The sequence below is a fragment of the Tursiops truncatus genome, chromosome 11, assembly GCF_011762595.2.
Source record: "Tursiops truncatus isolate mTurTru1 chromosome 11, mTurTru1.mat.Y, whole genome shotgun sequence".
NCBI classification, from domain to species: domain Eukaryota; kingdom Metazoa; phylum Chordata; class Mammalia; order Artiodactyla; family Delphinidae; genus Tursiops; species Tursiops truncatus.
The window spans coordinates 72,756,907-72,772,346 of NC_047044.1; the positions used below are offsets into that span (position 1 = coordinate 72,756,907).

The 15,440-nt window shown below is 34.7% G+C and overlaps 1 pseudogene; it reads left to right on the forward strand.

The window, feature by feature from the left end:
- The first annotated feature begins 14,778 nt into the window (after nt 1-14,778).
- On the forward strand, nt 14,779-15,230 carry LOC117314109 (large ribosomal subunit protein eL22 pseudogene; annotated as a pseudogene).
- The last annotated feature ends 210 nt before the right edge of the window (nt 15,231-15,440 follow it).

A 15,440-nucleotide genomic window follows, 5' to 3' on the forward strand; every position in this document is an offset into this window, starting at 1 on the left:
CCTAGAGTTTCCAGGTTTCATTATTTGCTATATATCTTTTATCTCTCACCCTCGGTCTACCTAAACATACACTCACAACAATACACATTTTGATTACATATTTATCAATTATTTAAAACTAAGTTTCTGATACTTCACACAAATATTTTAGCTTGTATTTCATTTTTTTTAAAAGATATTTTATCTAATTGTAATGATCACATCCAGAAAATTTAAGCCTGATATACAAAATGTTCTTTAATATTTATGTCATGTGTTCAATATAACAATTTTCCCCAAATATGCCACTGAATATTTTTCTAGTTGTTTTTATTTCTTAGTTCTGATCCAAGATCTAATAAAAGATCGCATATTGAATTTTCTGGTCATCTAGAACAACCCATATTCCTTTTATTTTTATAATGACATTTTCACAGTTGTGACTGGGAATTTTCTTCACTTACTTCCAAATACCAGGAATGAACTTGACTAAGGGCTCCAAATCCACCACTCTGAAATCCAGCTCTGTGATAACACTGAGGTCACAGGCTATCTATGGGACTCCTCTTAGAGCCGATGTTGCCAGTAACAATGTCCCTTTATTTTCCATTCTTGATATTGAAATTTTTCATTCTTATAGGAAGCTCTTCTCCCTTTTTTCTTGGTCACTGTAACTAGAAGTTTGTCAATTTTATTGAACTTTTCAAAGAATATGCTTTTATTTGCATTGATTTTTTTTATTTTTCTATTTTCAATTTCATTAATTTCTTCTCCATTCTTTATTACTTCTTTCTACTTGCTTTGGGTTTAGTTTGCTCTATTTTTCTTTAAAAATTTCTTAAGATGGGGCTTCCCTGGTGGCGCAGTGGTTGAGAGTCTGCCTGCCGATGCAGGGGACACGGGTTCGTGCCCTGGTCCGGGAAGATCCCACATTGCTGCGGAGCGGCTGGTCCCGTGACCCATGGCCCCTGAGCCTGCGCGTCCAGAGCCTGTGCTCTGCAAACGGGAGAGGCCACAACAGTGAGAGGGGCCGCGTACCACACACACACACAAAAAAAATTTCTTAAGATGAAAAATTAAATTATTGATCTGAGTCATTTCTTCTTTCCTAATATAAGTATTCAATACTATAAATGACCCTGAAAGCACTGCTATAACTGTATCCCTCATATTTTGATGTGTTGTATTTTTATCTGTATTTCATACAGACTATTTTTTCATTGGTTTTAGACTTCCCCTTTAATCCTGGGTTATTTAGAAAGGGGATGTTTAATATCTAAAGATTTGAGAATTTTTTAGATTTATTCCTGTTTGACTTATAGGTAAATTCTATTATGCTATTAAAATGTAGCTATGATTTCTACTCTTTTAAATTGTTTGAGATATTTTTATTGGCTTATTATATGGTCTATCTTGTTGAATATTCATATGTCTTTGAAAATAGTGTGTATTCTACTGTTGGGTGAATTGTTCTATAAATGTCAATTAGGACTATTTGGTTGATAGTGTTCAAATCTTCTATACTCTTACTGTCTTTCTGCCTATTTGTTCTATCAATTACTGGGAAAGGATTTTTGATGTCTCAATTATAATTTTAGAACTGCCAACTTGTTTTACTAACTTCCATTTTTGTCTCATTTATTTTGATGCTCTGTTATCAGTAATATATATATATATATTTGTATTTATGGTCATTATGTCTTATTGGAGAATTGACCCTTAATGATGATATACTGTCCCATTTTATTCTGGATAGTATTCCTTGTTCCGAAGCTGGCTTTTTCTGATATTAACATAGCTATTCAAGGTTTTGGGGGATATTTTCATGGCATATCTTTCTCCATCTTTTTACTTTTAACTTATCTTTATCAGTATATATTAACTGCATTTCTAATAGACACAGTAGAATTGGATCTTGCTGTCTGATCCAATCTGACAATTGCATTCTTAAGAAAGTTATATTTAAGCCATTCATAAGTAACATGATTATGGATGTCATTGGATAAAACCTTCACTAAATTGCTAGCTGTTTTGTATTTATTTAATTTATTATATACTCTTGCTCTGCCTTCTTTTGCATTAAATAAACATTATATAGTATATCATTTTACCTCCACTATTGACTTATTACTTATACATCTCTTATAAAGTTTGTAGTAATTTTCTGCTAATTTAAAATATACATTGTTATATTTTTAATGAATATACCTTTAATTAATCAGGTTCTACCCTCAAATGATTGTTTCACCTATCATATAAGCTCATTAAAATTGGCCTTAATATACCCTAAGGCCAGTAGTGTCACTGTTCTTTCTGATTAAAGCTTTTGTCTTGTGGAAATAAAGAGGAAGCATCAGGATGCATATACTTGTCCCACCCACATGACTGTGTTCCCCTCTCCAGTCTGTATCACCATAGGCACTTCTTAGTTGATTTTTCAGACCCTTTGCTGTGAGAGGCCAATGGGGTTCATGAAGAAAGAGTCCTTCAGGGCATGCAGACTCCTCCAGTTTCTTCAGTGCAGTGTTGTTTCACATGGCATTGCCAGCCTGCAATCATCCTTCTTCAAGTATCTGCTCTTCTAGCATCCTACCAATTTTGTTTTGTTGTGTGTTGTTTTAAGAACGTGTCTTTTTCTGTATATAGCAGTACTATTGTATTATTTGGAACATTAGTCTTCTCTTAGATGTCACTTTCTAAGAAAGACAACTTCACATCTGACTCTGACAAACTGTAAATTCTTAAGTATGTATTACCTGCTTGAATTGTCACATAATAGTAAATGTTACACTGAAAATATTTTATGATGAAAGACCTTTGGAATAAAATACCCTTGGAATATTGTAAACAAAGTTTTAACATATTAAACAGGGAACTTTTTAAACAGAAGTACTTAGTAAGTTTCTCACAACTTGACATAACCTTAAATACATACCTTACTTAGAATGATTGCTTCTATCATAGAACAGTCCTATGCTGAGATCTATACCATTATTGAAATAGCTGAAAATCAATGTGTTATTGGGAGATATATAGCCAGGTGTATATTCACATTGTCAGTATGCTTTATAATAAATGCTCAAGGACTTAAAATTATTATAGCTAAGTGATTTGCCCTTGAAATTCAGGAATTACTGTTATGTATTTTGATTCTTGCATTTTATATAATAGTAAGTTCATTTGGTTCAGAGCCCTAAATATTTCCAAATGACTACAATTTTTCAATGCCAGCAGTTTGGAAAATAATTGCTTTGAATCTCATTTTTTTTTTATTACCCATCATCTACACTATGCCACCCAGACAAGAGAACAGTGAAGTAAAAACACATTGTTGATTTTTTTTTGTTACATTACAAAGTCTTCCCATTAACGTATATTGATATGGAGTTTTTTTAAGTGCAAGGACTAAGATCACTGAAAGTACAAAATAACATGCCTTAAATTTTGTTGTTTCTGGTAGATAGGCTCTGCTATAGAAATGCTGATTTGAAGGATAGTCACAAAAAGTCACAAAACCAGATATGTAAATTTTACATGGATTAGAATATATTAGCTCAAATTTAACTTAATCCTAATTTTAGAAAAGCTACAGAACTTAACAGATAGTCAAGTTTAAAAGCTTATTTATTATAATTTTGTGATAGACAAAAGATCATATATTCATACCATTCCACACTTCACAATATATAGGGCATGGAATTTCTAACACTCTTGATATTTTTGGCTTAATCCCATAAAGTTAACATTAAAAACTTCAATATTTTTTGAGAAAGATTAACAATTTAAACAAATATTACATATGGTTTAGGATTTACTAAATGAAAATTGAAATTCCATTCTGAAATTTAGTGATTATTGATTTCTTCAATCCACATAAAATTAATTTCAGGACACCAAGGCACAGTTCAGTCAGATGAGCACAAATTTCCTTATTTTCTCTGTTCAATGTTAGACAAGAAATATTCAAATATAAACCATGCTATCTTCTGTCTGATGATAGTGTGTCAGATACAATGGTGTTCATCAACCCAATCTATTCAGCCCCACTGTTTTCCTAGTCTTCTTTCATCTAAGGAAAGCAATGTAGCATGGTTCCAACAATTAGATGGAAACAAGTCACTGAGTTGAGCTTTTGGGAATGTTTTGAAGAATGGTGAGGCTCCATAGGCAGGCAGTTATGCTTTTGCCCTTAGGCACTTTATGTTTTTTCCACCCTTTCTTCTTATTTATGCTTGGAATAATGGCAGGTTGTTAGAAGATTATCAACCATACTATGAATGGGAGAATGGAATCCACATGCTAAAAATGGCGAAGCAGGAAGATAGAACGTACCTGGGGCTTCAATGGCATTGGTCAGAAGCTGCATGTTTAAGAAAAACTTATAACAGCAACAAAACAACTAAGAGAGAAGAGGAGGTTGAGAGAGAATGAGAGAGAGAGAGAGACTTAGAATGAAGAATGTTCTTTTATGTTTTTCTTCCTTGTTTGTACTCTTTCTTTGAAAAAGAAAACCATCATAGGATAAAGTGCTAAAAAAATGCTCAATATTTACTTAGTTAAGTTATTCAATATGCTTTCCAGAAGAAAAAAAAAATCATTACATGAAGTGGTTGACAGAATTGTAAAAATATCTCCCCAAGATTTTTTGTTTCCTAGCTGTTCAGTAAAGCACTGATACGGGTACTGCTGAGAAGAGTCTTTCACATGGAATTAAGGTTACTAATCAATTGCTTTATATTAGGAAGGTTATCCTGGATTACCTGAGTGGACTTAATGTAATCATATGAGCCCTTAAAAGCTAAAGAGGAAGACAGAATCATCAGTCAAAGAGATGAAGCTTAAGGGACTTGACCCACTCTTGTTGGTTTGAAGATGGAGGAATGGGGCCAGGAGCCAAGGAAGGCTAGCAGCCTCTAGAAGCTGAGAAAGATCCCTGATGTCTAGCCAACTGGTAATACCAGCAAGAAAACAGGGACCTTAGCCCTACAACCACAAGGAAGTGAATCCTACCAATCACTCACACAAGCCAGGATGTGGATTCTGCCTTAAAGCATCAAGAAAGGAACACAGCCATGTAGACACGTTGATTTTAGCCTTCTGAGACCCAAGGAAGCTAGACTTCAGACTGTGAAGGCACTGTGAGATAATGCCTGTGTTAAGTCTCTGAATTTGTGGCAATTTGTTATGGCAACATTATGAAACTAATAATCATAGTAATACACGAGAACCTGTTTAGGACATTTGCAAAAAATGTCCTGACATATTAACCTTTCAAAAATTACTTTCATCAAATTATAAGGCACAGATCAGAGATCAAAAGCCTGAAAAATTACTACTAAGAACTCAGTGTTTGAGTGGAGGCAGGGAAGTAAGGATCATGAGATGCAATCAGGGTAGATAGTGTGTGGCTCTGTGGATGGGCCTTTGTGATTGAGTTTCCAATTGGAAGTTTGAAAAATAAATGCCAAAAAACTACACTACTTCAGAGTTTTCACTAGTGTCAATTTCTAAAAAATCTTGCATGAATTACTATAATTTCAACAAAACATTGATTTTACTAACATTTTATATTGTTGTAACTCTAAGGTTTGAACAATAATGTTTACTGTGAAATATAGGAAATTTATAATTATGTGTTTTTCAATTTTTTGCATGTAAAAAGTAGGTTGATTGAGACTATGCAGTCCCATCTATTCACTCTTTGTGATTATACTGAAGTGCATTCTCTTCAAAAAAGAAGAAATATAGAGAGCTCAACTGAAATGAAAGGATTATAGTAGTATGAATTACTCATTCATATTAGTGATATATTCAATCAATCCAAAATATTAATTGAATAACCATTATATCCAATGATTTTTATACATAAATTTACCTATATTGCCACAACACACTGCATATTTTGAATGCATTTAAATTATTTTACACACATATACAAAATAAGACTGCTGATGATTAAATTTCACCTCGAAGTATCTTATTAGGTGATTAAATAGTAGGTGGCACAGAGTACAGTGAATAGTACCAACTATTATTTCATCACTCACTTATAATAAGAAAACATTGAATAAAGAGTCAGTGTTGTATTTATCTGAGTTTCCCAAGCAAACAACAAAATACCTAATCCGTAGGAACATAAAAATGCTGTTGGAGTGAACTGTATGTTAATAGTTACACGATTTAAGCAAGAACATGACCAAGGATAAATGTATAACTGAATAGTTATGTTGTGTCATTTTGATAAAAAATTTCAAAATAACACTAAAAAGTCAAGTTTTGTTCTCAATTATTTGCTATCTTTCATTCTCTAAACAAATATTACATGAGTACTTGCCATGTAGCAAGTATCCAAGACATTTAGGAAATGGAAACGAACAAAGAGAGTCTCTGGCTTTAAGAATTTCCTGGACATGTTAGAATGTTTGCCACATGCAATACCTGAAGATGTTTATTAGAGCTTTATTCGGCATGCAGCAAAGGGCAGAGGAGGAAGTGTGTAACTCAAGGTAAGTTGTTTATCTGCTGAGGGAAAATCAGTGAAATCAGCTGAGAAAAACTGTCATGTGATATTATGGCTTAGTTATTCTGAAATGGGAAATAAAAGAATACTTTATACAGAAATATTAAATTATTTTATGGTGTGCAAATTAAATTTTTTGCATTGATGTTTTTTAAAATGGCAATGTTAATCATGAACTTAAGAAAAAATATAGGTGAAAAAAGAGAAATGAGTTATATTTTTCAGGATTGGGCTGAGGGGAATATACTCCAGGCAGTGGCAACGGAAGATGCAGCTTGCAGGGCTGTGAAAACTCATGGAACTTTTGAATGATGACAGGGAGTTCAGAGCCAGAGCAGAGAGGTTTTGTAGGCAGACAGGGATGAGTCTGAGAAGCAAGCAGGAGTAAGATCAAAAAAGTTCTCAAATATATTGCCAACAAGTATTTGACTTCAAGCTAGGCTCTGGGAACTCAATGACAGATGTGAATTGCAGAGGAATGACCATATTTCCATTTCAGAACAATCACACTGGCAACAATGTGGAGAGTCAGAAGGGAGGCCAGAATGTGGGCAGTCAAATGAAGAAAAAATGAGCATGAGCCCAATGCCAGCAGAAATAGGGTGGAGGAGAGGGCTTCAAGAAAGGTTTAGGACGTAGAGTTTGTAAGACTTTCTGATTGATTTGAAATGAAGGGGAGGAACTGCCAAAGGAAGATTCAAGGACCACCCCAATTTACTGGTTAGCAAAACTTAACTTATCACACATACTTGTGATAACTATAAACTGAGATTTAAAAAAATCTTATTTATACTTGAATTTCAGAGTTAACCTAAACATTTCCTAATAAAACTTGCCTATAATTATGATTCCTTCTATTTTTTTCCTAATACTCAAAAGCAGTGATTTTACATTTCATGTAATCATGGTATAAGTGGCATGAGAAATACTAATTGCAGAATATTTACTTCAATAAGCCTTTTTCTCATGTGTTTGAATATTTCAAAACATAGTTCGTGACATTAAAGAAAAAATAAAAAAGATATAGTTAATTCTAAAAGGCACCATGAAATGCAAAAGTGCAACCTATACTTAAAAAACATGAAAACATTGAGTATTTGTCCACATACATTGCCCACTGATTTGCAGCAGCAGTAATTCATGTAAAAGCTATCATGTAATATACATGAGATTGCTTTTCTACAATCTTGCAGAAAGGATACTTGGAAGTATCCTTTTGTACCAAAACTGGAATCATTTTTCTGATGATAGGGTAAAGTAAGGTGAAGCTTTGCATTTCATGAGTAGTCAGTAAATGTAGGTGGGTGAAATCATTTATTCCTTTCAAACAGATCACAAAATGTGTTATTCTTGATGATTTCCAACAATATTATAAGTCCTTGAAGTAGCACATGTATTTGCAGAAAAAAAAATATACACATAAGCAAAGCAGGGTGAAAGAAACAAAAATTTACCCATGATCCCAATAACGATTATATATATATTTGAAAGAGAGAGACAGAGAGGATGCTAGCTAACTGACTAGGTAATCAGACTCCCTAAGCAAAGTCTACCATTACAGGGATTCTAGGAATCTAGGGGTGGGCAGGAATATAGTGATTCTAGTATGTCATAGTGCTTAGTCACTGGGGAAGCAGTCTGGCAAGAACACATTGGCCAATCTTGGGGCAGCTGGAGGCTGTCAACCAGCTATCCTTCCTGCAGAAGTCTTCCTTGAATAGAGATGTAAGCAAGACACCTCCCATCCATCCCTTGCTTCATACAGATTCTCTTCTCTGTGCATGAGGTTTGGAAAACAGCTCCTTCATCATTTTTTTTTTCTTTTTTTAAAATTAATTAATTTATTTTTTTTGACTGTGTTGGGTCTTCGTTTCTATGCAAGGACTTTCTCTAATTGTGGCGAGCGGGGGCCACTCTTCATCGCGGTGCGTGGGCCTCTCACTATCGCGGCCTCTCTTGTTGCGGAGCACAGACTCCAAACGCGCAGGCTCAGCGGCCATGGCTCACGGGCCCAGTTGCTCCGCGGCATGTGGGATCTTCCCAGACCAGGTCTCGAACCCGTGTCCCCTGCATTAGCAGGCAGACTCCCAACCACTGCGCCACCAGGGAAGCCCCATCATTTTTTTTTTTAAGCTTTGTATATGCATTTTTCTTTTGAACCAGAATCATTTTTTTATTTAATTTTTAAAAAAATTTTTGGCCATGTCCAGTCTTTGTTGCTGTGTGTAGGCTTTCTCTAGATGCGGCGAGTGGGGGCTGCTCTTCATTGTGATGAGCGGGCTTCTCATTGCAGTGGCTTCTCTTGTTGTGGAGCACAGATTCTAGGCACGCGGGCTTCAGTAGTTGAGGCATGAGGGCTCAGTAGCTGTCGCTCACGGGCTCTAGAGTGCAGGCTCAGTAGTTGTGGCACACGGGCTTAGTTGCTCTGCGGCATGTGGGATCTTTCCGGACCAGGGCTCAAACCCGTGTACCCTGCATTGGCTGGCGGATTCTTAACCACTGTGCCACCAGGGAAGTCCCTCCTCCGTAGTCCTTGTCCGTGTTTCTGAGGAGAAACTTATGAGAGGTTAGTGGGAAGAGGTACAGACACCATCGCTGCAGGTAGGTTCAGGGTACCATTAATACTCATCCTCTCCCTCCTCAAACACCTATACTAATTTCCTCCTACCCTTAATTATTACCACAGGATTTGGTAGCTTACCTGGCTTTATGACCCAGGATTAGCTATATAATTTTCTGTGTTCAGTGCAAAATGAAATGTAGGATTCCTTGTTCAAAAATTACTAAGAATTTCAAAACAGTGACAGCAGAGCAATAGACCAAGCATGAGGTTCTTTTAAGTATGGGGCTCTTCATTTGACCTGTGGGACTGCCCAGGTCAAATGCCCATGAATCTGGCCCTGTTGTGGCCCAAACTTAAATTTCTAAAGGGACTGAGACCGTGGTAATCACCCCTCTGTCTGGCTGGGGTTGCTGCATCCATCCACTCACAGGTACAACTGGGTAAGTTCCAAATTTCATAATGAGAATGCATAATCATTACTGAACTGAGCATGAGGAATTGGATTAATATCATGATTTTTAGGTGTGGAAATGGGAAATAGGAGCTTAGAATTCACTAAATTATAAAACTGAAGAATGTTTCAATGTTTATGCCAGTTGAATGGTATTCTTTTAACAATGTTACTTTATTTTCATATGTGATGGGAACCTCCTAATTCCCGAAAAGACCTGTGACTTCTGAAAAAATAAACAATATCTTGAAGTTTTGTGACTTCACACCTACTTTATAAACTAATTGAGCTGAAGATTGGTGTTTAAAATTCTTGTGTTCTCGAGTGGACAGCTTGTGAAAAAATTGAGGAAAAAATAATACTTACTGGAAAATAAGAAATTTATTTGGTAAAGTATAAAAATATTCTATTGGAGAAGTGAATATGGCCTGTGCATTGCTTATTAATAATAATAAATATTTACAAAGCACCTTCTAGGCACTAGGAAAAGTTCTAATTGCTTTACATTTTTTTTATTATATGATAAGTGCCCCCATTTTATGGATAAGGAAACAGAATAAGTAAATATAGGTAAAAATTTAAGAGTTACAGTCTTAATCAGTTTTTAAAATTAATTACAAATTAATAAAATTCATGTTCTGGTATAAATTAAATTGTGTTTTGAATCATTTACTTTTAAAAATTTTGTTTTAATTTTACTCAAAGAGAAAAAATATACTCCTGAGTTTGATTAGAGAGAAAAGTGGTCACATTTCAGGAACTAGGTAATATATGATCGTTATATACAATGCCAGCACCCAGGAAGAGACTGCCTATCATAAGCTGTTTTTTCTCAAAATAACAGCTTAATGGAAATATAGTTTACTTACCATACATTTTACCACTTTAAAGTGTGCAATGTTTAGCATTAGTGGTTAAGTGTTCATTGTTTGGTGTATTCACAGAGTTCTGCAAGCATCACCGCTATCTCATTTTGGAATATTTGCATCACCCCAGGAAGAAATCCTTTAGCAATCTCTCCCCTGTCCTTCCTCTTCTTAACTCCTATTAAACTCATAAGTTTTTCAAAATTGAAAAAAGTCACATTGAATCCTAACCTGAGGCCCCATTTTTTGTTTGTTTGTTTTTAAGCTGTGAGAGACTTATTTGTTTGAAGTTTATGATAATTTTGTGTTTAAGAGATTTACAATGCCAAATTACTGAGTGTTTGATAGTAATGTTAATTTAAATGTGTTACACTAGATATAACAAAATTCAGATTTTTCCTTATGTAGTATGTTTAAGATGGGTTGCTTGTATATTTTAACCCCTTAACATGACTCTGCATTGAATTTCTATGGTAACAGCATTTCTGCAAAAACATAAAAACATTCAGAGGCTGTGCCCTCTCTCCTTTTCCTGTTGCCTTTCAAATCAGGAGAACATGTCTCTCCAGAAGTCACTGGAATGCCCTACATACATTTATTATTATTGCTATTTCCATCCCCCAAATTAATATCAAAACTACCATGATAGATTTGTAAAGAAACCATTTAGGACTACTCATGAGAAAGAAAATTATCTTGGATAATGACAGAAAAGAAAAAAAAATACAGTTAGAAGATAGGAAGTCAAATTCAAACTGTTTGGCCTAATCCTGAATGTATCATTTTCATTATATAGTCAACTTCTGCTGTGCCCCCTTGACTTTATGGCTTAATGATATGATTATGCCCAGTTGACGATGAGTAGCTCTGGTCATAGGATCACCCGAAATCCTAGTCATGTTTAAATAGAACATAGTGGTATGTGAGAAGCTCTTACTCAAACTAAGAGTAATTTACTGTCACAGCAACCAAGACTTTGTCCCCCAACTTCAATTAGGCTATGATGTTTTATCATAATATTTCATTCCTCTCAGATTTCCTATCTTTGGTTATAGGACCAGATGGTTTCACTGGTGAATTCTACCAAATATTATAAGAAGTCATACCATTCCCTCTCAAACTTCTCCAAAACATAGATGAGGAAAGAACACTTTGAAATTCATCTTACAAGGCCATCATTACCTGATACAAAAGCCAGACAAGGATATACAAAAAAATTAAATTACAGGTCAATATATGTGATGAACATAAATGCAAAATTACCCAATAAAATATTAGTAAATCAAATTCAACAGTACATTAAAAGGATCATACACCATGATCAAGTGGGCTTTGCTTCTGGGATGCAAGGATGGGTCAACACTTGCAAATTAATCAATGTGATTCACCACATTACAAAATAAAGGATAAAATCCTGTGATTATCTTAATAGATGCAGAAAAAGCATTTGACAAATTCAACATCTTTTCCTAATAAAAAACTCTTAACAAAGTGGATATAGAAGAAATTTATCTCAACATAATAAAGGCCCTATATAACAAGCCCACAGCTAACATCATAATCAGTGATGAAAAGCTGAAAGCTATTGCTCTAAGATCAGGAACATGACAAGAATGCCTGTTCTCAATATTATTTAACACAGTACTGGCAGTCCTAGTCAGAGCAATTAGTCAAGAAAAAGAAATAAAAAGCATTCAAATCAGAAAATAATAATTTAAATTGTCTCTGCAGATGATATGATATAATATTTATAATAGACTTCACCAAAAGACTGTTATAACTAATAAACAGTTTCAGTAAAGTTGCAAGATACAAAATCAATATACAATGGTCAGTTGTGTTTCTATACACTAATAATACCTATCAGAAAGAGAAATTAAGAAAATGATCTCATTTACAATTGCATTAAAAAGAATAAAATACTTGGTAATAAGTTTGATCAAGGAGGTGAAGGATTTGTACACTCAAGAATTGTTCCAGATTGAATGTTGAGCATCTTTTCATGTACCTGTTGGCCACTTGAGTGTCTTCTTAGGAAAATGTCTACTTAGTTCTTCTACCCATTTTTTAGTTGGATTATTTTGTATTGAGTTGTATGAGTTCCTTATATATTTTGGACATTAACCCTTTACCCTGTATATGGTTTGCAAAAATTTTCTCCCATTCTGTAGGTAGCCTTTTCATTTTGTTGATTGTTTCTTTAGCTGTGAAGAAGCTTTTTAGTTTGATATAGTCCCACTTGTTGATTTCTGCTTTTGTTGCTTGTGTTTTTGGTGTCAAATCCAAAAAATCATTGCCAAGATCAATGTTAAGGAGCTTTCCCTACATGTTTTCTTCCAGACATTTTATAGTATCAGGTCATATGTTGAAGTGTTTAATCCATTTTGAGTTAATTTTTATGAGGAGTATAAGATAGAGGTACAATTTCATTTTTCTCCATGTGGTTATCCAGTTTTCCAGACACCATTTGTCGAAGAGAGTATTCTTTTCCCAGCAAAATAAGGTATCAAAGAGGTATCAGCACTTCTGTCATTATTGCAACTTTACTCAGAATAACCAAGATATGAAAAAACTGAAGTGTCCATCAATGGATGAATAAATAAGATGTAAAATATATATGTATGTATATATATATATTTATATTATATTATAATTAATATTATAATATATATATATATAATTCAGCCATGAAAAAAAGTGAAATTCTGCCATTTACAACAACATGGATGGACCCTGATTTATTATGCTAAATGAGCTAAGTCAGACAGAGGAAGATTAAATGCTGTATGATATTACTTATTTGTGGATTCTAACAAAGATAAACTTGTAAAAACAGAGAGTAGAATAGTGATTACCAGGGGCTGAAGGTTGGGGGATTGGGGAGATGTTATTTAAGGATACAAACTTAAAACTAGCAGATAAATAAATCCTGAAGTTCTAATGTAGAGCATAGTAATTATAGTCACCAATACTGTATTATGAACTTCAAATTTACCAAGAGACTAGATCTTCATTGTTCTCATCACAAAGAAAGAAGTGATAATTATATGACACATTAAAGGTATTAGGTAACACTATGGTGGTAATCATATTGCAATATATAAATGCATCAAATCAACACATTGTACACCTTAAAATTACACAGTGTTATATGTCAATAGTATCTCAATTTAAAAAAGAAAAAAAAGTAATTGGTTGAATAATTTGGTTATCAGAATTGATGTATGTGTAACTTTACCACCTCAACGTGAAGCCCTGATTTCTGTCTAGTCTAAGCTTCAGAATTCAGTTGTAAATTAGAAATGAGGATTTTGAAAAGTCCTACACATAAATCCATGTAGATACATATAGCACGTGCACACACACATCATACTTTGTATATTTATTTTGAATAGAAAATGGAATAAGCAGGTGAGTAGTTTCAAAGTTGAAGATTTATTCATTTTTGGAAATTTTTAGGTAATTTTAGTCAGTTTGATATAAATATCAATATACTATATGTTGGCTGCCATTGGTCTAAAAATCTACCAGATCTTCCAGCTCCATGCTACTAATAATATCTAGTACTGTTGTGAGCTGAATTGTGTCCCCCCAAAAGATATATTGAAGTCCTGAACCCAGGCACCTGTGAATGTGACCTTATTTGGAAACGGGGTCTCTGTGATTTAACCAACTTAAGGTAAGGTCATATTGGATTGAGGTGGGCCCTAAGTCCAATGACTAGTGTCCTTATAAGGAGAAAGAGACACAGAGAGGTAGACACGCAGGGTAAAGGGCCATATGATGGTGGAGACAGAGGTTGGAGGGATGAAACTTCGAGTCAAGGCGCGCCAAGTATTTGCCAATGATCATCAGAAGTTAGGGAGAGGCAATGAAGGATTCTTCCCAAGAGTCTCCAGAGGGAGCCTGGCACTGCTGACACATCAATTCCAGACTTCTAGCCACCAGAACTGTGAGAAAATAAATTTCTGTTGCTTTAAGTCATATACTTGTAGTATTTTGCTATAGCAGCACTAGGATATTAATACACATACTATATACAGTAGTAGATAGTAGACTGGCCAGTGATATTCCAACTGGGTAAACATTTCTTTGACATGTTCTTACACAGATGGGCATTCACCATACCTTAATGACTTGCAATTTATAATTTTGCTTCTGTGACAGACCCATGATATGAACTTTGGAACAACAACAACAAACAAAAAGTACTGGGTGAAAGAACAGTATTGTTTCTCCTGAGAGACAATTAGAAATTGGTTTCAGACAGGCTGGAAGTAGAGAATGCAAATTTTCTGTTAAAAATCAGTGGAATAAAAGCATTTTATTTCAATCTCATCTTTTCGACCCCTGGCAAATGCTTAAAAGAACAAAAGAATAGTAGAGCTTTTCTGCCTCCGCTGTGGCGATGGCGCCAGTGAAAAAGCTTGTGGTGAAGGGGGGCAAAAAAAAGAAGCAGGTCCTGAAGTTTACTCTTGACTGTACCCATCTTGTAGAAGATGGAATCATGGATGCGGCCAATTTTGAGCAGTTTCTTCAGGAAAGAATCAAAGTGAATGGAAAAGCTGGGAATCTCGGAGGAGGTGTTGTAACAATCGAAAGAAGCAAAAGCAAGATCACTGTAACTTCCGAGTGCCTTTTTCCAAAAGGTATTTGAAATATCTCACCAAAAAATATTTGAAGAAGAATAATCTCCGTGATTGGTTACGCGTAGTTGCTAACAGCAAAGAAAGTTACGAATTACGTTACTTCCAGATTAATCAAGATGAAGAAGAGGAGGAAGATGAGGATTGAAACTCAGTTATCTGGAGTATTTTGTATGAATTCTTAAGTAAAATTTAGGAAACAAAATGGTGGCTTTCCTTGTATCTCTGCAGTGCGGATTGAACAGAAAATTGGAAATCATAGTAAAAGGGCTTCACTTGGGCTGCCACTCACTTACTTGTAATTAAACTTTTTTTCTGCTTGAAAATTTCAATTCTTTTGGTAGAAATACCAAAATGTGTAAGTCTCCTTCAAGGGAACTGACTACTGTTTGTCATTGAACAGGTGGATGAGGGC